The following is a 7,980-nucleotide window of genomic DNA, read 5'->3' as shown; positions in this document are numbered from 1 at the left end:
CAGAGGCAGAGGTGTGCTTAGCAGATCCGAAAGAGAGGCATAACATTATTTGAATGAGAAATCAGTCCACTTGACAATTCAAACAGAATTCAGTATTCTTCATGCTGATGATTTGTACAACAGACAGATAGCAATAACGAGCAGATATATTAAAACATAATATGGAATGTAACACAGAAACAGATGATATGAATGAGGTGGTTTAAAATAATACAATTACTACAGCAGGCTAGCGCTATCCATGCTTTTCCTGAAAATGTTTATCTGATATTATAGCTCACTCAACGCTGGCTTTTGTCCTCTTCGCTGGTCTGCAGATGCATGACTACATGATCATGACTCTTTCATCTGTGTAGCAGTTAGCTCTCATCTCATCTGGGAACTGCATCAGCCAGATAAAGCAACTGCACATCTAATCTACTTCCCCATCCCATCTTGTCTTGATTCTACAGGGAGCTAGCCTGTTGTCCTTAAAACTTTATTAGCACGCTAGCTAACAGAGATCTCAACTTGCTAACTAGCAAAGTCAAGCAACTACACACCAAATATACATAGAGCCAACAGCTATGTTCTAAACAAATGTTAGTCTCTACCAAATGACAAGTACAGAGCTAGACCAAAAGTATTTCTCTGTTACACAACGTAAGAACCACTAACGACAGACTAGCCAGAAAGCTCTAATGCTAGCTAGCTAACGTTAGCTAACCAGCCATGTAATGTCAATAGATAAGAGGCTAGCTAGCTAGCATCAGCTTTGTAGCTGTTATGCTATGTGGAAACAATTTTTTAAATGATTGCCTTCATCTTCCTCACCAATGCCGTATTCGTAGCTTTCAAATTCTGTGAATATCATTTAGCTGGCTAGTCATTTTTAAAATGTGCTTTCAGACCGGAACCCTGTGAAACATGAAAGCGCGTTCCAGAATGACAGCACCTCAGCTAAATTAGTGCCAAAACACTAGATTCACCAGTGCAAGTTTAGTAAATGAGTTGCATTCATTCTCAAATGTAGTTGCATGTTTGCATGCAAGCATTGTTATATTTATTCACACATCACATTATGTGCTTGCAAGTGTTATTGCATTTATTATCAAAATATTTTTTGCAACTACAAGACTGATTATACAGGCGCAACTCATATCTTACATGTGCAAATCATACTTTAAATGCTTGTACACTTAAGGCACTATTTCACCTACATAAACTAGCTTGTCTAAACATCTTAGCTGGCCTGCAATAACTAAATGTACTGAATAAGACTTATATTCCTTTCAATCTTTTACCCAGATTTTAGCAGAGATGCAGACTAGCGTATTTAGTTTCTTTAAGGAAATAACCACCAGTCAGGAGGATACAGACAGCTCAAGAGATGTGTTTATAGATAGAGTATGTAGAAAAATAGGCAGATTTGTATTTACATAGAATTAAGCATAATGATTATGACTCTAGACTGCAAGATAAAGCTGTTTCAGGCGTTTGAAAAATGCAAAATTCGCCAACTCACATACTTTATGTCCCCTCAGATATTTGGGTTGTAGGACACCCCTGGTTGTGCCTCATTATTTGAAATATATCAGTGTAGGAATGTGCAATCAGTAAACAAAAATACCTACAGATCATGAATCAACATGAGAACAATTAAAACAAAGAGATTCATATGAATCTCGTCATGACTTGTGTCGTGACGTTGTATTAGTTCATATGACGACTGTTGCTCATCGAATGATTAAAAGTTTCTAATTGCGTGATTAACTGAATCAAGCAATTATTAACTCATTAACCTGGGGCACCATGGGAAAATACGTTTTTATTGAGTTTCTATTTTCCAAATTAACTCAAAGAATATCAGAATATTGATTTTACAATAGCCGCTAATTAATCAGTTACCTCTACTATCTCGTTCTGAACGTTGTATAATCCGGGAATCTGCACGGACCCGGGTCTTACCAATGAGTTCGTACCACACCAATCTTAGTTTAATATTTATTAACTAGAAAGCTAAAATGATGATAAAAGATACACATACACAAGAAAACACATTCTAGGCTATTGATTAGAACTTACTATAACAGGTCAACACACTGTGGCGCTTGTTACCCAAAATGGGGATTTAAAAGAGAGAGAAAAAGAGAAAGTACACGAGAGAAATATACATTTGGGTGAATTTGTCAGCTATGCTTACTCTAACCCTAGCCTTGCCCCAAACTGCCGCTCTCATGGGTCAGAATATAATGATGTAATTACGTGGGGAAGGTCTCTGTGGAATCTCTGCGTGGACCGTTCAGGCTGCTCAATGACGTACTTCTCCGGTGCACCTCTCTGGTCGTCCTCACGATGTCAGTGTCCTTTTGGCTTAGGAGTCTGTTTCCTCGCCCTTGTTCTGGAAGGGCTATTCGGAGGACAGGCCACTCTGTAGCTCAGAGCTCACAGCGTTGGAATGAAACAGTGTAGATACCACGATTCGATGGGAAGTGGAAGCTAGGTGGTTCGACTTGAATTCACCCGCTTAGACACAGCTACTCAGCCGTAGCTTGGGTAGAAAAAGATTTAGTCTTCAAACTTGCGTTGCGTTTTGGGTTCGTTGACTTTTTAGACCTCGGCTGCAGCTTGGGTCACGTAGTCTCATCTGTAAATTCTTTACTCACAGGTTTTATACCCTCGTGTCAGAAGTGGGCATAACCGCCTTTAGGGCACTTCTCTGGGCGTACCAAGTTATGGGCAAGGTCTAGATTTTATTCAAATCCAAATTTAGACAACTAACTGTTGAAGGAATTTAATTCCTCTGTTTTAATTCCCAATTAAAACTAAACACTCTGTCAATTCATAAGAATTTGTAAGACCCTTATTTTATAGGAATGGACAGAGCCCGATCTTAAAAGTCAAGTAACAGCCTTTATTCAAGAGAGTACTGAGTAAATACACATTTTACCACAGGTTATAAACTGAAAATGACGTCAGCGTTTTCTAAATGTTCCGTCTCTTCTTGACACTGGTAGAAAGGCCCTATAGCTCTCAAGCCTTCCCTCCTCGCCTAGAGCCAAGGTCAGTCAGTGTAGATAAGCAGTCTAGACAGTCTGGAGATAGTTCATTCATTTGTACCAAGGAACAGACCGTCATTGTTCTAAACTCTTGACTACATTCACTACATTATATTCAATACTGGGAGCAACAGAGAAAATTCATACATGTACAGTAGCATAATAGTATTCGGATTAGTCAGTCCTGATTGAAATGTATACATAATTAGTCATCATTGATAAAAATTCCCTTAACATATCCACCCTTTGATTAAGTATTATACATCCAATCACACATTGTAGTTATATTGTAATATTAAAAAGCCCATTTCTATTTTTATTCGAGATATTTCTTGTCATCAAAACATCACCTAAACATAACCCAACACCTGCATTCGCCATTATTGTTTCTCAGGCCTACATCATAATCATAACTCTTCTTATCAGGATTTTCGTTACAATCTTCATAAAAAACAGTCTAATATCGAAACAGGATACAACCTAGCCTCCCTAAACATCAAAAATGGTCTCCTCAAACATAAATTCCCCGCAACTGAAGGATCCAGATTCGTCCACTTGTCCTGTAGATATACAAGCAGCATTCCGCGGGTCAGAACCTGGAATCCACTGGTACCTCACCATCTATTGTCATTGATTTCCTGGAAATAAGGCCTCATACACAGGGAATTAGACAACAGCCCCATAAAACTAAACAGTCACACAGGTGAATGTAGCCCATAATACAGTGATCATAATATTTTTTTCCCATTTTCCGAACATACTTATCAAACCAATTAGTCAGAGAAGTATCCACCACAGAGTTTTCTGCCAACCCGTGAGCCAGGGTGGTCAAACCAGCTGAGGCTTCGGGCACTGATTCGTCCGGAACTGTTTTATTTGGGATGTAAGCACAAACATGGTCCCGATAATCACGCATACTTCTCCCTTTTCAGCCAATAACATATCTAATGCAATTCTATTCTGCCAAGCCATCAGGCTGGTTGCTTCAGTCTGTTCTGCAAAACCTTTAATAACCTTCTTGCTTGCAAAACCAGGATTTATTAAGCTCTAGTTTATTTATGGTAGTGCACCTTACCACAGGTCAATTTCAGACCTGTTTCCTTCCTATCGATTTTGGTTAAAACCCAAGGTAGACCCCCATTGTATTTGTTCAGAATATTCAAGCACCTATTATTGATCAAATCCAACTCCTTTATAACATTTTAATCAATAAATATCCTAAATAATCCCTCCCAAATTCTAGAATAAAGGCTACTGACCTGCTGCCGACTGGGAAAAGCACTGTTCGTTTGGATCTGTCACCGTACCTGCCATCTGGGTTAAACACTGGCCTGTTTTTAACCTCAATCCAGAAGCCAGGTCTTTTTTTTTTTAAACGTGCACGATTTTTCCGGCGTACGACCTCCAGATGGCAGGGACGGATTTTTAGATCCGGCTCAAAGGACCAATTGTTGAAGGAATTTAATTCCTCTGTTTTAATTCCCAATTAAAACTACACTCTGTCAATCAATTCATAAGAATTTGTAAGACCCTTATTTTATAGGAATGGACAGAGCCCGATCTTAAAAGTCAAGTAACAGCCTTTATTCAAGAGAGTACTGAGTAAATACACATTTTACCACAGGTTATAAACTGAAAATGACGTCAGCGTTTTCTAAATGTTCCGTCTCTTCTTGACACTGGTAGAAAGGCCCTATAGCTCTCAAGCCTTCCCTCCTCGCCTAGAGCCAAGGTCAGTCAGTGTAGATAAGCAGTCTAGACAGTCTGGAGATAGTTCATTCATTTGTACCAAGGAACAGACCGTCATTGTTCTAAACTCTTGACTACATTCACTACATTATATTCAATACTGGGAGCAACAGAGAAAATTCATACATGTACAGTAGCATAATAGTATTCGGATTAGTCAGTCCTGATTGAAATGTATACATAATTAGTCATCATTGATAAAAATTCCCTTAACATATCCACCCTTTGATTAAGTATTATACATCCAATCACACATTGTAGTTATATTGTAATATTAAAAAGCCCATTTCTATTTTTATTCGAGATATTTCTTGTCATCAAAACATCACCTAAACATAACCCAACACCTGCATTCGCCATTATTGTTTCTCAGGCCTACATCATAATCATAACTCTTCTTATCAGGATTTTCGTTACAATCTTCATAAAAAACAGTCTAATATCGAAACAGGATACAACCTAGCCTCCCTAAACATCAAAAATGGTCTCCTCAAACATAAATTCCCCGCAACTGAAGGATCCAGATTCGTCCACTTGTCCTGTAGATATACAAGCAGCATTCCGCGGGTCAGAACCTGGAATCCACTGGTACCTCACCATCTATTGTCATTGATTTCCTGGAAATAAGGCCTCATACACAGGGAATTAGACAACAGCCCCATAAAACTAAACAGTCACACAGGTGAATGTAGCCCATAATACAGTGATCATAATATTTTTTTCCCATTTTCCGAACATACTTATCAAACCAATTAGTCAGAGAAGTATCCACCACAGAGTTTTCTGCCAACCCGTGAGCCAGGGTGGTCAAACCAGCTGAGGCTTCGGGCACTGATTCGTCCGGAACTGTTTTATTTGGGATGTAAGCACAAACATGGTCCCGATAATCACGCATACTTCTCCCTTTTCAGCCAATAACATATCTAATGCAATTCTATTCTGCCAAGCCATCAGGCTGGTTGCTTCAGTCTGTTCTGCAAAACCTTTAATAACCTTCTTGCTTGCAAAACCAGGATTTATTAAGCTCTAGTTTATTTATGGTAGTGCACCTTACCACAGGTCAATTTCAGACCTGTTTCCTTCCTATCGATTTTGGTTAAAACCCAAGGTAGACCCCCATTGTATTTGTTCAGAATATTCAAGCACCTATTATTGATCAAATCCAACTCCTTTATAACATTTTAATCAATAAATATCCTAAATAATCCCTCCCAAATTCTAGAATAAAGGCTACTGACCTGCTGCCGACTGGGAAAAGCACTGTTCGTTTGGATCTGTCACCGTACCTGCCATCTGGGTTAAACACTGGCCTGTTTTTAACCTCAATCCAGAAGCCAGGTCTTTTTTTTTTTAAACGTGCACGATTTTTCCGGCGTACGACCTCCAGATGGCAGGGACGGATTTTTAGATCCGGCTCAAAGGACCAATTGTTGAAGGAATTTAATTCCTCTGTTTTAATTCCCAATTAAAACTACACTCTGTCAATCAATTCATAAGAATTTGTAAGACCCTTATTTTATAGGAATGGACAGAGCCCGATCTTAAAAGTCAAGTAACAGCCTTTATTCAAGAGAGTACTGAGTAAATACACATTTTACCACAGGTTATAAACTGAAAATGACGTCAGCGTTTTCTAAATGTTCCGTCTCTTCTTGACACTGGTAGAAAGGCCCTATAGCTCTCAAGCCTTCCTTCCTCGCTTAGAGCCAAGGTCAGTCAGTGTAGATAAGCATTCTAGACAGTCTGGAGATAGTTCATTAATTTGTACCAAGGAACAGACCATCATTGTTCTAAACTCTTGACTACATTCACTACATTATATTCAATACTGGGAGCAACAGAGAAAATTCATACATGTACAGTAGCATAATAGTATTCGGATTAGTCAGTCCTGATTGAAATGTATACATAATTAGTCATCATTGATAAAAATTCCCTTAACACTAACTTCACATTTCATCTTTACCAAAACATTCTCTTTGATTTGGACTTTTTCCATACAACGTACAATGTATAAACATCAGATATATACTAGGTAAACTATTGACGTTACAATGTTTTCGTAATAACGTCATCTATTAACCTTTAATATCAAAACAAAAATGACTTATATTTTCATATTCCATCTATCGTCATGACCACTGATGGAAACCATTGTTCCAAAGTCCCTTTATTTCATGTTTAATGTTCTGAGGCTGGTTCTCCATAGTAACAGGACAAAATTAATTTGTCTGTGGTCTAAGATTTACCAGGGGCGTGAGGGGTCATAAAACCCCCACATCTTCAGAGCCCTAGATCTCTCCTCCTCTGTTGGGGTTGAGAGATAATCTGTAGGGTTGTGGTCTCCTGTAACCTGACCTGATCAGGACAGTCAGACAACATTCTAGAGATTGAAGCCGTGAAACAAACATAATGACATTGCACATTAGCTTTGAATAGTGAGCACAAATACCAGATTTCTGAGGACTATCACATCTCACCGAGAAAAAAAATGATAAACTCCACTGCATTGTCTGTTAATCAATAATGTATGTTATGTCCTTCATCCATCTAGATGGGTTCATTTGGAGAACAGTTTGGATGCTTATGATTTGACAGATTTGTGATGCTAGGCAGTTCTTCGCCACCTGTTCAAACACCACACCTGCAATGATGTCATTTTATGTCATTATCAGATTGTAATCTGGATCTGTATTTCAGTTATTGTAATTTGTATCTATATTTCAGTTATCCATCACAATAATTGAGTGGCAAAGCATTATGTTTTCTTTCATCTGATATGGCTGCTGCTGTGTGAGTGAGTGACTATGATTGTGTGGTAAGAGTGTGTCTACTGTATGAGTGTGTGTGACTCAGAGGCACTAGCCAAAAGTGGTCCTGTATGGCTCAGTTTTGTAGAGCATGGCGCTTGCACTGCCAGAGTTCTAGGTTCGCTTCCCGCAGCCACCCAAACGTAAAAATGCATGTATGACTGTAAATTGCTTTGGATAAAAGCGTCTGCTAAATGGCATATATTCGTATAAGGAAACTGCATCTGGAAATATACAGTATGTAATAATGAGAGAAAGGAAGAAAGAATTTGTGATATAATGACAGACTTCTTGTAGTAGGAGGACAACGCACTAAGTGTGTTTTTGTATCAGAAACCTTTATATAGAATTGAATTTAATCTTGGCTATACTCTTGATAATCT

This window comes from Oncorhynchus mykiss, chromosome 24 (genome assembly GCF_057628025.1).
Source record: "Oncorhynchus mykiss isolate SJ-2025 chromosome 24, ASM5762802v1, whole genome shotgun sequence".
NCBI classification, from domain to species: domain Eukaryota; kingdom Metazoa; phylum Chordata; class Actinopteri; order Salmoniformes; family Salmonidae; genus Oncorhynchus; species Oncorhynchus mykiss.
This window is presented reverse-complemented; position numbering follows the sequence as displayed.